General features: G+C 43.5%; 1 protein-coding gene across 2 annotated transcripts in view; it reads right to left on the bottom strand.

The window, feature by feature from the left end:
* Positions 1 to 18,966, bottom strand: part of LOC126253338 (proton-coupled amino acid transporter-like protein pathetic) — a 400,313-nt gene that overhangs the window by 276,273 nt on the left and 105,074 nt on the right. The window contains exon 1 of one of the 2 annotated variants that reach the window (XM_049954604.1): positions 17,312 to 17,426. The exons of the other annotated variant lie outside the window; for it this stretch is intronic. The gene's annotated coding sequence lies outside the window, so the exon portion shown is untranslated. Of the gene's footprint in view, positions 1 to 17,311; positions 17,427 to 18,966 lie in introns of those variants that run through there. 2 annotated transcript variants of the gene reach the window in all.

The following is an 18,966-nucleotide window of genomic DNA, read 5'->3' as shown; positions in this document are numbered from 1 at the left end:
TGCTAAGCAATTTTCTCGGATTTTTTTGGCATGAAACGTATAGCAATAAAGTTTGTTCCGAAATTATTGAATTTCGAGCAAAAACTATGTTGCACAGACACCGCTTAGGAATTGCTGTATGAAGTCGACAACGATCCAGAACATCTAAAGAAGGTTATAACAGGAGACAAAGCGAGGGTATATGGGTATGACGTCGAAACCAAGGTCCAATCATCCCACTGAAAACTGCCTCAAGAGCCAACACCCACAAAAATTAGACAAGTTCGGTTACATGTGAAGGTCCTTCAAATGGTTCAAATGGCTCTGAGCACTATGCGACTTAACTGCTGAGGTCATCAGTCGCCTAGAACTTAGAACTACTTAAACCTAACTAACCTAAGGACATCACACACATCCATGCCCGAGGCAGGATTCGAACCTGCGACCGTAGCGGTCACGCGGTTCCAGACTGAAGCGCCTTTAACCGCACGGCCACACCGGCCGGCGTGAAGGTCCTCCTCACTATTTCCTTCGGTTACAGTGGGATAGTGTATGATGAGTTACCACCTTATCTCGTACGGTCAACAAGGAATAGTACATGGAAGCTATGCGGCCGTTTGCGTGAAGCAATCCGAGGGAAACAACTAGAACTGTGGCAAAACCACTCTTGGAGATTTCTTCACGGTAATGCTCGTGCTCACACATCTCAATGCTTGATCGTGATTTTTTTTAGCAAAAAACTAAACCATTATGTTGCGTCAGCCACCGTATTCGTCGGACATGGCCCCCTGTTACTTCTCTCTATTACCGAGACTGAATTGAATTATCAAACGACTTCGTTTTGCCACCACTGATGAGATAAAAAAAAAGAATCACCGAAGGAGCTAAACAACATAACGAGAAGTGAGTTCCGGAAGTGCTTCAAAGACTGGAAACAGAGCTGGCAGAAATGAATTAAATCTAAGGCCCTTACTCTGAATGGACGTTGATGAATAAATAAAGATTGCTTAAGAGTAATAGTACCCTGCCTCAAATGTGCATTGTATGCAGTTCCCTGGGCAACGTTAGCTCGGCAGCTGGTTGAGATCGTCATGCTTTCACTGACAGATATTTTTGTCGGGTTTTATATCGATAATATTGGATAATGCGTGGCACTCTTCTGCGGTGCCTGTCGCTCAAAATACTTTTACGACTGTTCTGTGGCCGAGTTACCTGGCTGCTAGTGGTACACAAGCCCTTGTAGACAAGTTGGAAAGTACACGTTGATGTGCCGAAAAATAGATCAACTTTAATCGTGGTATGGTCAAGGACGCATCCAAACACGATAGCATCTGGTATTGGTCGCTTTCATTTGTTTTACGTAATTTGTTTTATGCTTCATTTAACGTAACACAGCGTGTTTCGAACAAGTTCTGCCCATCTTCCGGCGTTTATGGGTATAGAAAATTGTTACTTAAAATTGCTCCCATTGTCAGAAAAGTTCCAGGGCAAGGTTTTTTTATTTCTGAGTTTGCAGTACTAAAAAGGGACAAGTGTTGTTTTTATGCTACCTGGTATGTGTGCCTCATCTAAATGATCTCGGCAATGTTCCGCGCAAACTCATTAGGCGGCAGGACTGTCCTTAGCAAATACTGTTTGGGTTCTTGCCACTTTAGTTACGAGGACACAATGGACGCTGACCGTGACAAAAGAGCGAACATTAAGTTCTGCGTTCAGCTCGGGAAAACACCTGGTGAAGCGTGGACGGTGATTAAGCAAGAATATGCAGGCGATGCACTTTCAAGAAGTCGTGTTTTCGAGTGGCGCAAAAGGTTTCGTGAAGGCAGAGATTTAGTGCAATACGATCCCAGAGGTGGTCGTCCACCCACAGCACATACCGACGCAAACGTGGAGCGTGTAAGGCCGTTATTACAAGAAAACCGTGATGTAACTGTGTGTGCGATGTGAGAAGGACTTAATTTGTATCGCGATATGTGCCATAAGAATTTACGCGAAGATTTAGGAAAACGGAAATTTAATACAAAACTCGTCCCGCGCACGCTAACAGACTAACAGAAAGAGAAAAGACGAAGAATTTCTGCTGAACTGCTGGATGGGGCCACAAGTGATCGCACATTTCTGTCAAAGATTATTGCTGTGGATGAAAGTTCGTGCTACCAGTATGACCATCACACGAATCGTCAAAGTGGCGAATGGCAGAATCCTGGATCACCAGCCTCTAAAATAGTCAAACAACAATTTTCGAAATCAAAGACAGTGTTGATCGCATTCTTTGATACTAAAGGTGGAGTTTCCCATGAATATCTTCCTCCAGGTCAAAAAGTGAACCAAACTATTTACATCGAAGTCTTGAAACGTTTACGACAAGCAATTCTACGTTACCGCCCTGTTTTGTGACATTCTCAGGACTGGGTCCTGCTGTTTGACAAAGCAAGACCCAGTACTGCCCCATCTGTTACCGAGTATCTGGGCACACATTCTGTTATTGCCATCCCACAACTGCCACATTCGCCCAACCTCTCACACTGCAATTTTTTCATGTTTCTGTGACTGAAACGGCGTCTGAAATGAAATTTTCCTCAACATATCGCAGACATCCAACGGGCTGTCACAAATGAACTTACAAGCATCGCAGTTGAAATTTTTGCCTGCTTGCTTTCAAAGCCTCTAGAAGCGCTGGCAGCTGTGCATAGATAGCCTAGGGGACCACTTCGATATGAGCTACTACCATTACTTGGAACTGCAATTTTCCACTTTTTTTTTGTGAAAAGGTCTCTCCTGGAACTTTTCTGACAAAGAGAGTAAATTGTCTTTAACTGAATTAACACAGAACTTTTGTTTACTGTTCTCTGCTGGCGATGGTAGGCCACAAGTCGTTGTCCAGTGATGTCTTCTGCTGACGTGGAGCTGTGTTTCGTTATTTATTAGGAGTGACACCACAGCCTGTGTGGGTAGCAGATGTTTTGTATCAATTATTATGTTGCGAAAATCGCGTGATACGCTTTTTTATACCATAGTTGTTTATTTACCATTTTACCGCCCCAAAGCTTCGTTTTCAATATAAATGGAAATTATAAAGTGTACCACAGTAAAAAATGGTCATGATCCTTCAATAGTTAATCCGTCATTAGAAATGAAAAATAAACTGGACAAACAACATCAAAGTACACTCACGACTGACAATGCCACAGCAATCAAATACGTAAAAATGCCATAACTTGGCATAATGTCTGAAAAATTTGCAAGGCTATTCGAAAAGACAGATGTAAAAATCAGCTTCAGCATTAAAAACAACCTGTATATGAAGCTTACTCATAAGAAAGAAACAGCCAGATAAAGATCTTAGTACATCTGGCACTTACATACTTACCTGCAGCCAATACAACAAATTTTGTTTAGTCCAAAGAGGCAGAAATTTCAGAATTAAATTTGAAGAGGTTATAGACTACTACAAGCTGGATAAAAGTAACTAATCAGCAGTAGTAACACACATTAAAGACACAGGCCACCCTTTGAAAATCGAATACAATCTTGAAATTTTGCACAAAATCCGAAAAGTAAAAGAATATATATCATACTCGTAGACGAAATGGAAATTTCCATTCATAATACAAAATATGGTGATAATAGTGTTGACGACATATAAAAAAGCCTATCACACTATTTTTGCAATATAATTAACGGATGCAACATTCTGTATACCACATAGTCTGTGATGCCAGTCAGAACAAGGAAAGAGACACAGCTCAGTTATCCGGCCGCTGTGGCCGAGCGGTTTTAGGCGCTTCAGTCTGGAACCGCGCGAGCGCTGCGGCGGCAGGTTCGAATCATGCCTCTGGAATGGATGTGTGTGATGTCCTTAGGTTAGTTAGGTTTAAGTAGTTCTAAGTTCTAAGGGACTGATGACCTCAGATGTTAAGTCCCATAGTGCTCAGAGCCATTTTTGAACAGCTCCGTTCAAGCATAAAACGTCACTGGATACCGATTTTTGACCAACCACTGCCCCTCCCTTGCCTCTAAATACCCCAACAGTCCTTTCAGCAGCGAACAGTAAACAAAACGCTCCTGCTGATCTACTTTAACAAAAATTATTTTTGCCTAACACGTTTCTACACTCCTGGAAATTGAAATAAGAACACCGTGAATTCATTGTCCCAGGAAGGGGAAACTTTATTGACACATTCCTGGGGTCAGATACATCACATGATCACACTGACAGAACCACAGGCACATAGACACAGGCAACAGAGCATGCACAATGTCGGCACTAGTACAGTGTATATCCACCTTTCGCAGCAATGCAGGCTGCTATTCTCCCATGGAGACGATCGTAGAGATGCTGGATGTAGTCCTGTGGAACGGCTTGCCATGCCATTTCCACCTGGCGCCTCAGTTGGACCAGCGTTCGTGCTGGACGTGCAGACCGCGTGAGACGACGCTTCATCCAGTCCCAAACATGCTCAACGGGGGACAGATCCGGAGATCTTGCTGGCCAGAGTAGTTGACTTACACCTTCTAGAGCACGTTGGGTGGCACGGGATACATGCGGACGTGCATTGTCCTGTTGGAACAGCAAGTTCCCTTGCCGGTCTAGGAATGGTAGAACGATGGGTTCGATGACGGTTTGGATGTACCGTGCACTATTCAGTGTCCCCTCGACGATCACCAGTGGTGTACGGCCAGTGTAGGAGATCGCTCCCCACACCATGATGCCGGGTGTTGGCCCTGTGTGCCTCGGTCGTATGCAGTCCTGATTGTGGCGCTCACCTGCACGGCGCCAAACACGCATACGACCATCGTTGGCACCAAGGCAGAAGCGACTCTCATCGCTGAAGACGACACGTCTCCATTCGTCCTTCCATTCACGCCTGTCGCGACACCACTGGAGGCGGGCTGCACGATGTTGGGGCGTGAGCGGAAGACGGCCTAACGGTGTGCGGGACCGTAGCCCAGCTTCATGGAGACGGTTGCGAATGGTCCTCGCCGATACCCCAGGAGCAACAGTGTCCCTAATTTGCTGGGAAGTGGCGGTGCTGTCCCCTACGGCACTGCGTAGGATCCTACGGTCTTGGCGTGCATCCGTGCGTCGCTGCGGTCCGGTCCCAGGTCGACGGGCACGTGCACCTTCCGCCGACCACTGGCGACAACATCGATGTACTGTGGAGACCTCACGCCCCACGTGTTGAGCAATTCGGCGGTACGTCCACCCGGCCTCCCGCATGCCCACTATACGCCCTCGCTCAAAGTCCGTCAACTGCACATACGGTTCACGTCCACGCTGTCGCGGCATGCTACCAGTGTTAAAGACTGCGATGGAGCTCCGTATGCCACGGCAAACTGGCTGACACTGACGGCGGCGGTGCACAAATGCTGCGCAGCTAGCGCCATTCGACGGCCAACACCGCGGTTCCTGGTGTGTCCGCTGTGCCGTGCGTGTGATCATTGCTTGTACAGCCCTCTCGCAGTGTCCGGAGCAAGTATGGTGGGTCTGACACACCGGTGTCAATGTGTTCTTTTTTCCATTTCCAGGAGTGTATATGCTTTAGACCCATGATGGTGGATAGAACATGTCCGTAACGCGTTGTGTTATGTTCAGTTAAACATAAAACAAATAAAACTGACTGGTAGCAGAAAATACAAATAAATAATTATTCCACAAAGTCACAGTTCGAAAACGTAGCCTATACGGCCACGACTAGTTACGATGGTTCCTTTCTGTCACTCTGTCACTCGCAGAACTTCGGTCGCGATCTCGGCTGAAGTCTGCCACAAGCAATGGAGACTGAATCGTTGATAATGACAGATATTCTTGTTCGCAACTTCAGTGAAGATTCGAAGAGAGTGCCATTAGGAAACAAGTAAAGCAGAATGGTTATTTTTAATATTTACTGTATTTCCACCTTCATCTGGCACAGGAATGAGGAAAATACAGAGGAAGCTACTGTATGAGACGTTTAGGAGCGACACTCATTCTGTTACTGTTGTGGTCATCTTCACCCAAAGACTGATTTGATGGTGCTTTCCATGCTGCTTTATCTGCAAGACTCTCCATCTCGGAATAACTGATGGAACCTATATCCTTCTGAATCTGCTTGCTGTATTCATCTCTTGGTCCCCCTCTACGATTCGTGCCCCACACACTTCCCTCTAACACAAAATTAGTGACCTCTTGTTGTCTCAAAATGTGCCCAATCAACACATGCCTTCTTTTAGTCAAGTTTTCCCATAAATTTATTTTCCCCCTAATTCTATTCAGTAGCTCCTCATTAGATACACGATCTACCTATCTAAACTTCAGCATTCTTTTGTAACTCCTCAAGTCAATTCTCTTCTTGTCCAAACTGATCATCGCCCGTATTTCACTCTCATACATGATTAGACTCCATACAGATACCTTCAGAAAAGACTTCCTAATACTTCAATTTTTAGTCGATCTTAACAAACTTCTCTTCTTCAGAAACGCTTTTCTTGCCATTGCCGGTCTACATTTTATATCCTCTCTACTTCGGCTGTTATCAGTCTGTCCTACCAAATTATATTACTGACAGAGGTTACTGCTCGTAGCTACTACGTCTGTGAACTTTTAAGTCTTCCTTTCGGCCAAATGTTTGAGTAGACTGAAAACAAGCCTCTCTATAAATCATAAAATGGGCTCTTGTCCTAATTTTGATAGCCAAGCGAAGAATGGTAAATGGACAAACGGGGTATCAAATTGACCAGCCTGAGGTCTAGTTCTGCAAAGAAAGATTCAGTTACTTGAGAGTAATCAGCGTAATTAAGAAACTGATAGAATACGGATCGATATTTCAATATGTCACATTACAATCTTACTGGCCAAAACTTGAAAATTAAAAAAAAAAAAAAAAGTATAAAGTTGTCAAATGTTTTATGAAATGATTTGTCCAAAAGTAATAAATAAAACAGATTAGAGGAACAATTGAGTCGTCTTTGAATGATACTGGAAATCATGTATAGCTAATATACTATAGAACTCTTTGAAATGCTGAGATCCTAAGTTACGTATTAAACTTTAAATTCGCAGTCGGCAACTCATTTGCTGTATCTTTCAAAGGAACGTAAACAGTTTTTCTAATCTATTTCACAAAAAAATTTATCCTTTTCCTTCAAGGGGACTTTTTTTCTTAGATATGTGTAGAGTATGCTCTGGAATAATCACTGAAAGCAGATGTCTCATGAAGGAGTATTCGGTAAATTAGATTTCTTCCCGTGCCGTCTGTGTCATAATGTCTAGGTAAAGACGCTGGACGTCAAAAATACCTATTAGGTCTCCAACGCTGGGCATATTTCATTTCACATTGTAATACTTATCATCGGGTATCACTAGAGCAGTGATTTGAATATCGTACGTCACGTCCCGGAAATTGTACCTCCAAAACAATGCTATCTGTATCCCAGGAAAGACCAGACATAGTCGAAACCTGTATACCAAGGTCTGATAGGCAGCAACCAAGCGACCCAAGGTAACCAGCGACAGCACGTAGTAGGTAAGTCTCACGTGAAGACCTGCACGGGGAACTCCTCAGCGAAACAGGTTGCATGTATGTCAAATAAGATAAAAATAAAAAATCCACTGATCCAATTAAATCTGTTGCACAATGCTACCTCACATACTCGCTTGATGACAGAATCTACTTCTACAAATGCAATAAATACTGCACAAATCACTGCACAGTACCTGGAGGGAGAGTATTTACGATTTTAAGAGTGAATCTTTGTGTGTTGCGGAGTTTCTTACTTTTGCAGTTCATCATTGGAGACTATTCAGCACTTCTTTGACCTTCCATACCTGACTAAACTAACCTGTGGCAAACCACACTAAACTTCTTTCAGCTTTCTGTGTTGTTTTCATCAGTCTTGGTAGTGGACCCGGGTGGACGAACTGTACTCAGATGATAATTTTGTAAGAAATCTTTTTCTTGGACGAGTCACACTTTCTCAGCAGCCGTGCACAGATATTTTACCGCATCGGATAGTGGACGTTCAACTTGAACGTCATTTAACATTTTAGCTAAAATAATTTCCATTTGTTGCACTTATAGCAGAGGTACGCTGAACCACTGATCATTTATATATTTCCACACATCCTTTGCAGGAGTATAAGAGCTATTAGTCGCTCGTACAGGTCCTCCTTTGCAGCTTAAATCTTGAATAACAAGAACCTGTAATACATTCTTTTTTTGACGAGCCCATAATGCATGACACAGAAAGAAATGTACTTTATGAATCAAGTCCGTTGACTGCCTGTATTTCGTTCTTCTTTTACCCATACATACTTCCGAACGTAAGCGTCGTCATCGGAGATTCTGTAAATTAAAAGATTCGCCAAAACACCTCAATGTGAAAGGCGCTGACAAGGAATAAAAGGTGGTTAACAGAATTACAAAGAGGCTGGGAACAAAGAAATCGAGATTATAGGTAGAAGATACAAATCAAATTTGATGCGCAGCTTAGTAAGACATTTGAAACAAAAATGTAAAATAAGCAATCATTCAAAGCTTTGAAATACGTATCTGAAAGCAAGTAAAATGGGTATATGCTGTATAATTTGGATCCAGATCCGCCAGTCATACGGGGAACCAGGCACTGTATAACGATTTTGAAGCTGAGTTTGTTGATATGCTCAATTAATAGTGCTGTAGGTTCTTCTTACACAAGATTTCTTCTGCCAAAGTGGAGCTGTTGCAGTTATTGATATTCAACACAACCAGTCGTAATGTTACATGCATGAGTCGGGGGGGGGGGGGGGGGGGGGGGCAGACCTCAGAGTTTATGTAATAATCATAAAAAAGTGTTCAGCTATTCCTCCATCAAGCAATGTATCTCAAATTGTTTGCACATCATACACTGATAACTGATGTCTAGATTGTTTACAAATTTCCATACATCCTTTTATGAAACATAGGACCTCGTATGTTTCATAGAAGCGTGTAAGGAAATCTGTAAACGATCTAGACATCAGCTATCAGTGTAAGATGTGCAAACAATTTGAGATACATTGTTTCATAGCGGAAAAGCTGAATATTTTCTTAGGATTATTCCATAAACTCTGGGGCCTGCTTTCCCCACATTTGCATAACATTACATTTGGTTGTGTTGAATGTTAGTTGCCAGTCTTTTAACCAATCACTGATTAACCAACAACTTCCTGCAGTACACAAAAAATGTGTAATGATGTCATCTCCCTGTATAATGAGTCCCTTAAATGTGCTCTAACATGAAATACTGAAGTCCATGCAACTCTATCAACCTTTTCCTTGGTACATTGGTATTATTCATATGCCAATGCTAATCTTTGTGCCTTACTGTGTGCAATTAGCAGATGTATTTATATAGGACACTGATTTCAGTGTGTCACGGCATGGAAATGTTACGACCGTTCTCGTGGTGCTAGTCTACACTGAACTGGTGAGGTATTTGCGCCTCTGCGATCCACTGTCCATACTTACAGTATAACCTAGTTGGGAGTAGTCACTATCAGATGCCGTCTGAGTACGGAAAACAGTGGGTGAGAAAGAGCGTTTTACAATAAATGAATTTGTACTGTGACAGAAAAGACACATCTTCGTATTGTAAAATCATTTTTATTCGTGCTTAGCGGTTACAGTTGTGGTCCTTTTCTTGATAGTTTACCAGTAGGGCACTAAAACATGTTTAACTCTGATAATATTTATTTCTCTTACTGTTCATCCAGCGGCACTAGTCACCACAAGTTATTAGCCATTTATAACAGCATCTATTATCCCTATTTTTCCATAAGTAGAAGTCTAGGTTTTAAGCCGATTTCGGTGAATTTAGGAGTGTTTTCTCATAGCGAAAGTAGAGCGAAAATAAAATAACTTGGTTTTTGCGAGCATGTTAGACTATAAACAAGTACTTGTGAAGCGGAACTGTAATATTTTTGCGAAAAGACGGTGGTTAGTACGCACTGTTTTCTTAAAAAACGATACCGACTCTATTATTTGCGATTTCCAGGTGTGAAAGTAGATCTTGACAATGGTAGCGATGAAAACTAAATCGAGGAACTGAATGAACTTGCAACATGAGTTGCGATGTCCGTTGGCTCAAATCAACACAAATATAAAAAGACGTTGTTAGAAATGAGTACAACCAACTGCCTAATTGACTTAGTGTTACTATGTTGTTGTTGTTGTGGTCTTCAGTCCAAACACTGGTCTGATACAGCTCTCCTGCGCAAGCCCCTTCGTCTCCACTGCAACGTACATCCAACTGAATTTGCTTACTGTATTCATCTCTCACTCTCCCTCTACGATTTTTACCCCTCCCCCCCCCCCACACACACACACTCTTCCCTCCAGCACTAAATTGGTGGTACCTTGATGCCTACCAACCGACCCCTTCTTGGGGTGGTCGGTTTGTACCACAAATTTCTCTTCTCCCCAATTCTATTCAGTACTTCCTCATTGATAATGGGATTTACCCACCTAATCTTCAGCATTCTTCTGTAGCACCACATCTCAAAAGCTTATATTTTCTTCTTTTCTAAACTATTTATACATGGCTACACTCCATCCAAATACTTTCAGAAAGGACTTCCTGACACTTAAATCTATAGTCGATGTTATCAAATTTCTCTTCTTCAGAAACGCTTTTCTTGCCATTGCCAGTCTACATTTTATATCCCCCCTACTTCGACCATCATCAGTCATCTTGCTTCCTATACAACAAAATCCATCTACTACTTTAAGTGTCTCATTTCCTAATCTAATTCCCTCAGCATCGCCTTATTTAATTCGACTACATTCCATTATCCTCGTTTTGCTTTTATTGATGTTCATCTTATATCTTCTTTTCAAGACACTGTCCATTCCATTCAGCTGCTCTTCCAAGTCCTTTGCTGTCTCTGACAGAATTACAATGTTATCGACAAGCCTCAACCTTCTTATTACTTCTCCATGGATTTTAATTTCTACTTCAAATTTTTCTTTTTCTGCCTTTACTGCTTACTCAATATACAGGATGAATAACATTGGGGATATGCTACAACCGTGTCTCACTCCCTTCTCAACCACTGCTTCCCTTTCGTGCCCCTCGACTCTTATAACTGCCATTTGATTGCTGTACAAATTATAAATAGCCTTTCGCTCCCTATTACTCCCGAATTTTCGACGTTTAATGTAGCGTTCGCATACATCCGTATCTACATGAACATCTGCGTGACAACTCAGCAATTCGCGCTTAAGCGCCTGACAGAGGGTCCACGGAATTACTTTCAAAATATTTCTCTACCGTTCGACACTCGACCAGCGCGCGAGGAAAACACACCCTTAAATCTTTTCGTGTGAGCTCTGCTTTTTCTTATTTTATTACGATGATTATGTCGTCCTAAGTCGACGGGAGTTAACAAAATACTATCATAATCGAAGGAGAAACTTAGTGATTGCAATTTCGAACATTTTTTCCATTCGGAGGAGAAAGTTGGTGATATAAATTTTGTGAAAAGGTCTAGTCACAACAAATAACGCCTTTGTGCCATTGTGTTAATGATTGCCACCCCAACGTTTTCGGGTGTCACAATACGGCAACCTTAAATGAACATAATTTCTTGTTTAGAAAGAAAACTACCAGAACACAGCGGCTTCTTTTTTCCTTTTTTTGAGTAAACGTTAAATATTAATCATTCTTCACATTGAAAAAGAAAACTTTTCTCGAGCATATAAATGCTTACATCTGTAGGGGATAAAAATTAAGTTACTGAGTTATTACAAACGACCGACAGGTGACGCGATGTGGTATGTCATTGCTACTCTTGTGAAATTCGTCTGTTTTCACTCTTAGAACAATGGAAACTCTGAAACTGTCCGAGTAGATTACTTCCAGGGACAGTTTAGAGAAGGAGTGTCGTAAAAATGGAAAGATTTCTGTTGCGTTAGTTTTTGCAATTTTCGTAAAGTCCTAGTCCAACAACAATGCATCGAACTGCTTCGTTCCGCTTCTGGTATTGAATCACTTTCAGGGAGGAATGTTTAAACTGGTTTGCAATATCTCTTCGTGGTAGTGCTCCCGACACCGCTGAATTTCGTGAAGGTCGCCCAAAATGTGTTGTTCCAAAAACCCATCGATACCTGAAAATAAATTGCATGTGAATTATCGTAAAACAGGAGCACCTTGAGGCACATCCAAGATTGCAATGTTTTGCGTGAATCTTTAGATCTGCTGCCATGGATTCCGCACAATGTAACCGAAATGAAAATAACATGCTCGTTCCGGTTCATGTAAGAAACGGCTCAAAAAATTCGGTGGAGGATATGAGCAGAGCATCGTCACACCAGCGGAGAAAACGAGGGTAATCCCAAAAGTGAGGTCTCCTATTTTTTTACAAGTACATAGAACTGTTTATTTCTACAATGGTTTACATCATTTTACAGCTTGAACATTTAGCTACACTCCTGGAAATGGAAAAAAGAACACATTGACACCGGTGTGTCAGACCCACCATACTTGCTCCGGACACTGCGAGAGGGCTGTACAAGCAATGATCACACGCACGGCACAGCGGACACACCAGGAACCGCGGTGTTGGCCGTCGAATGGCGCTAGCTGCGCAGCATTTGTGCACCGCCGCCGTCAGTGTCAGCCAGTCTGCCGTGGCATACGGAGCCCCATCGCAGTCTTTTACACTGGTAGCATGCCGCGACAGCGTGGACGTGAACCGTATGTGTAGTTGACGGACTTTGAGCGAGGGCGTATAGTGGCCATGCGGGAGGCCGGGTGGACGTACCGCCGAATTGCTCAACACGTGGGGCGTGAGGTCTCCACAGTACATCGATGTTGTCGCCAGTGGTCGGCGGAAGGTGCACGTGCCCGTCGACCTGGGACCGGACCGCAGCGACGCACGGATGCACGCCAAGACCGTAGGATCCTACGCAGTGCCGTAGGGGACCGCACCGCCACTTCCCAGCAAATTAGGGACACTGTTGCTCCTGGGGTATCGGCGAGGACCATTCGCAACCGTCTCCATGAAGCTGGGCTACGGTCCCGCACACCGTTAGGCCGTCTTCCGCTCACGCCCCAACATCGTGCAGCCCGCCTCCAGTGGTGTCGCGACAGGCGTGAATGGAGGGACGAATGGAGACGTGTCGTCTTCAGCGATGAGAGTCGCTTCTGCCTTGGTGCCAATGATGGTCGTATGCGTGTTTGGCGCCGTGCAGGTGAGCGCCACAATCAGGACTGCATACGACCGAGGCACACAGGGCCAACACCCGGCATCATGGTGTGGGGAGCGATCTCCTACACTGGCCGTACACCACTGGTGATCGTCGAGGGGACACTGAATAGTGCACGGTACATCCAAACCGTCATCGAACCCATCGTTCTACCATTCCTAGACCGGCAAGGGAACTTGCTGTTCCAACAGGACAATGCACGTCCGCATGTATCCCGTGCCACCCAACGTGCTCTAGAAGGTGTAAGTCAACTACCCTGGCCAGCAAGGTCTCCGGATCTGTCCCCCATTGAGCATGTTTGGGACTGGATGAAGCGTCGTCTCACGCGGTCTGCACGTCCAGCACGAACGCTGGTCCAACTGAGGCGCCAGGTGGAAATGGCATGGCAAGCCGTTCCACAGGACTACATCCAGCATCTCTACGATCGTCTCCATGGGAGAATAGCAGCCTGCATTGCTGCGAAAGGTGGATATACACTGTACTAGTGCCGACATTGTGCATGCTCTGTTGCCTGTGTCTATGTGCCTGTGGTTCTGTCAATGTGATCATGTGATGTATCTGACCCCAGGAATGTGTCAATAAAGTTTCCCCTTCCTGGGACAATGAATTCACGGTGTTCTTATTTCAATTTCCAGGAGTGTATTTTTCGACATAATCACCATTTCTGTCGATGCGTTTTTGTAGACCTTGTGACTGTTTTTGTATGCCCATGTCATACCAGCTCGCCTCCATGCTGTTCAGAAAGTTATGAACCTCTTCTTTCACCTCATCGTCGGGGCTGAATCGCTTTCCGGGCAATTGTTCTTTTAACTTAGGGAACAGGTGATTATGTTCCATTGAAACTGTTGCAGCAGAGAAACGATTTGCCGAGCGATGTGTGGGCGAGCGTTGTCATGGAGAATATGTACGCCGTTGGTCAACATTTCTCTTCTCCGGTTCTGAATTGCCCGTTTGAGTTTTATCAGAGTCTCACAGTACCTGTCAGCGGTAATTGTGGTCCCAGCGATTCAGCCCCGACGATGAGGTGAAAGAAGAGGTTCATAGCTTTCTGAACAGCATGGCGTCGAGCTGGTATAACATGGGCATACGTAAACTACCACAGCGCCCACAAAAATGCATCGACAGAAATGGTGATTATGTCGAAAAATAGCTAAATGTTCAAGCTGTAACCTGATGTAAACCATTGTAGAAACAAACAGGTCTATGTACGTCTAAAAAAATAGGAGGCCTTACTTTTCGGATTATCCTCGTATTACGAGCTGGAAAGTTAGCAACAGTTAGTTTTATGTCGTACGATAGGACCTGAAACTAATGAAAGCGGTTCATCCATGGAGCACTTTCTTTGGTACAATTAGAGCTCGAGCATTTTCTTCAAGCACCGTCCAAAAGCAGTAAAATGCATGATATAGGGCTGTACTAATCCTTCTTTACTACTACTAGCGTTTTCGGTAATGTATCAGTTTCTTGGCATGAATGAAAGTAATATTACTCAGATGTTATAATAATTTAATAACGGGAAAACCAGTTATTACAAATAACACAGTTGTGAAAGGCAAAAAGTGCTTTACCACAGATAGCTCATTATCGGTTACCATAATGGGTCATTATGTGTTATCTAATGGATCGTACCCTTTTCTGTGGTACAGCATATATTGCCTTCCTGTATCTGCACAACTATGAAAATTTTATAGGTAATATGCGGTCTTCCACATCCAAAATTGTTGTGAGATTTGAGTAATATTAATCTTTTACATGCTGAGAAGATAGTACCTTATCGCAACTGGTACAGTACTAAAGAATTAATATAGCTCCTTTCATGCATTTTACACAACTTTGCTATGATTGCTTAAAGGAATCGAAGAAGAGTTAATAGATAATGCCATAAAAATTCATTTGCCACAAGCCATTGATGTAATCAGGAAAAATGTCTCGTCATTTTCAATCACGAGGATGCCAGCTGTGTCATACCGTGTAAAATATGCGAAAAACATCAACTAATACCTCTCTGTCTGTACCCACCTGAATTGTCGCCTAACGAATACTTTTTACTCCCTTCTGTCAAATTAGAAGTGAGTGGACAGAAATTTACATCATGTAAAGAAGCTGTTGAATCTGCAAGAAGCACGCTTTCGGGGTGCCAATATCGTAGTGAAAAGAAAAGGATTCTACAATTGGTTCGACGTTGCATGGTGCAAAAAGTGACAACTGTCTGTAAACGATGAAAAATGTGAAATAATCCACATGAGAATCTGCTCAGTTTCAGTTACACGACAGATCACACAAACCTAAAGGCTGTAAACTCAACTACATACTTAAGGATTACGATTACGAATAACTTAAATTGAAACGATTTCCTAGACAATGTTGTGGGGGGCACCAAAACAAAGACTGCGATTTATTGGCAGAATACATAGAAAATGTAAAAGGCTTATTAAAGAGAATGCTTATACTACGCTTGTCCGCCCTCTTCTTGAGTGTTGTTGTGCGGTGTGGGATCCACCTCAGATATAATTGACGGAGACAACCGAAAAAGTTGACTGAAGACATCGTGAAACAGGGAAGAGAGTAACACGGATATGATACAACAACTGGGATGGCAGCCATTAAAACACACGCCTTTTTCCCTGTGGCAGGATATTCTTGTGAATTTTCAGTCGCCAACTTTCTCCTCAAAGTGTGAAAATATTTTGTTGCCGCCCTGCTGTACTGGGAGGAATGATCAACATAATAAAATAAAAGAAATCGGACCTCGGACGTAAAGATTTAAGTGTTTTTTTTTCCTCACGCGCTGTTCGTGAGTGGAACTGTAGAGAAGTAGCTTGAAGGTGGTGGGATTTAATTATAAATTTGAGAGAGTAATCATGCCGATGTAGATGCAGATTGCTTTAGGTGATAAACGAAGGGCTGTTGCTGATGACACCAGGAATAACGTCGCATAATAGTCATATAATAACAATGCCAGCTATATCACAGCACGTAAGACAAATCGTTGTTTGATTGTGAGAAACATCGAACTAATGAATTTTTGCATGTTTTGACTTAATTCATTTTTTTTGTTCGCTTATGTCAAACTAGATTTTGATCACCTAAAGATGGTGTTAAGTCTCCTGAAAGCATGTTTTCGAGGTGCCAGTATCACAGGAATAAAAAAAGGAAAGAATAACTTATGTTTCTAGAATTGGCGCGACCGCATCCAAACCTCTATAAATTTTTAAGGTGAATATTTTGAGAAACAATAACATAATTGATACCAAAAAGTTTTTCATTCATTGTTATTGGAAAAATTAAAATGATAGCCCTCGTGTGGGGTGATACCTGATGTCTTTCCGGAATAAGAATCTCAGAAATGGTCGCAACCATTGCAACAGAGAGCTATTCGGAAAGTAAGGTCCGATGGGGTGCGAAATGGAAACCACAGTGAAAATTCGATCAAGCTTTGCACAGATGCGATGGGAAGTGCCTGTAGTATGCCCTCGATAGCGTCACGTTGCTCTTTTCAATTCTGAGCACACATGCTTTGAACAATAGTGTTTCCTGCCGAGTATGAGGGCCTGATGAGCGATTTTGCCTAATGTCATGCAGGCCACATAACATAGTTGTCGTGCGTTTTCTTTTGCATGACAATTCTTGGTCACACTGTGCAGGGGCAATGAAGATGCTCCTGCAGCGTTTTCGGTGGGAAGTGTTTGATCACCCACAATAGACTCTCCCTGAGTTTCATCTCTGCTCACAGGAGCCGCTGGGTATGAAGACAGTGTTATGACGCAGGCAACTAGCTGTAGATTAGCGTAGAGAAGTGGCAGGAAGCATAGGCGGCAGTCTTCTGTGTCGAGGGTATTGTAAAGTTGGTACAACACTACGAAAAATGTCTAAATAGGAGCGGCGACTATGTAGAGAAGTAGCTGGAAGGTGTAGCTAACTGATGTAAGTAAAACATTTTTGATTTTCACAGGGGTTTCCATTTTGTGACCGATCGGACCTTACTTTCCGAATAGGCCTCGTACCTCCCAATGTGTAACACACCGAAGGAACCAGCGATTTTTATTTAACAATATTAAGTAAATAAGCGGATGAACGGAGGCGTGTGTTTGGCCAGTGGCGGCACTGCTCACTGGTATGCATCTCACCTGAGTTGTAGCCTGGTGTGGCGGCCCTGCACACCGTTGGTGGTAGCGACGTGTGTCGATGGCCCACTCTCTGCTGCCTGGGGGCGTCTGGCTTTCGCGAGTTGCGCAGGTCGGAGAGCGGACGAACACTGTGCGTGCTTTGAGTAGCGCGGGTCAGGCGCCTCAGCGATTCCCACTCTACCCCCCCCCCCCCCACCAGTAGCTGGCCGGCCGCTGCTAGCCCCACCACCTGTGGCTGGCCGGGTACCCGCACCTGCTAAAGCTGTTAGCGGCTCCGCTACCCGGCCACTAGCAGAAGAGCGAGCGAAGCAAAACACACGTGGCGTCCTGCTGCCGCTGGTACTGACGTAGACTGAACAGTCAGACCGAGCGAAATACTGGCTGGGTTATAACCCCACTGCAAAATGAATATGACGGACGCGTTTTACTGGGTGTCCCAAACCATTAATGCCAAATCAGCTAAATAAATTTTAATTATTTTCTTTATGTCATTGGCCTGGCAGGGAATATTATTAACTTCCACAAACTTTCCACACTTGTGATAATCTACAATACGAAAAGTTTTTCAGAGATCACTACCACTCACAAAATTAGTCGATTTACACTACTGGTCATTAAAATTGCTACACCACGAAGATGACGTGCTACAGACGCGAAATTCAACCGACAGGAAGAAGATGCTGTGATATGCAAATTATTAGCTTTTCAAAGCATTCACACAAGGTTGGCGCCGGTGGCGACACCTAAAACGTTCTGACATGAGGAAAGTTTCCAACCGATTTCTCATACACAAACACCAGTTGACCGCCGTCGCCTGATGAAACGTTGTTGTGATGCCTCGTGCAAAGGGGAGAAATGCGTACCATCACGTTTCCGACTATGATAAAGGTCGGATTGTAGCGTATCGCGATTGCGGTTTATCGTATCGCGACATTGCTGCTATCGTTGGTCGAGATCCAATGACTGTTAGCAGAATATGGAATCGGTGGGTTCAGGAGGGTAATACGGAACGCCGTGCTGGATCCCAACGGCCTCGTATCACTAGCAGTCGAGATGACAGGCATCTTATCCGCATGGCTGTAACGGATCATGCAGCCACCTCTCGATCCCTGAGTCAACAGATGGGGACGTTTGCAAGCCAACAACCGTCTGCACGAACAGTTTGACAACGTTTGCAGCAGTATGGACTATCAGCTCGGACACCACGACTGCGGTTACCCTTGATGCTGCATCACAGACAGGAGCGCCTGCGATGGTGTACTCAACGACGAACCTGGGTGCACGAATGGCAAAACTTATATTTTCAGATTTATGCGAATCGGTTCAAATTTTTTAAGAAGGTAGATAAATATGTGTAATTAACAATCGTCCTCTTGTTTTCTGAAACCTTTATCCATTGTCATGATATAAACGTGGTTCGAAAGATAATAAAAAAACCTACATCGCATCACACGTCTGCCCGAGTGAACAAAAATCTACATCGGTTACCATTCTATGGCGGTATAAAGTCAAAATTATGGTAGAGTAAAAGTCTAGAACATGAATGAAAATGCTGCTATCATGGCACAAAAAAGTCGAATATGTCCAGGGCAGAGTTAGGGATGTAAAACAAGGCAACTGGTCTTTAAGACGTATCTGGTAGACATTTAAATCAA

This window comes from Schistocerca nitens, chromosome 4 (assembly GCF_023898315.1).
Source record: "Schistocerca nitens isolate TAMUIC-IGC-003100 chromosome 4, iqSchNite1.1, whole genome shotgun sequence".
NCBI classification, from domain to species: Eukaryota; Metazoa; Arthropoda; class Insecta; order Orthoptera; family Acrididae; genus Schistocerca; species Schistocerca nitens.
This window is presented reverse-complemented; position numbering and strand designations above follow the sequence as displayed.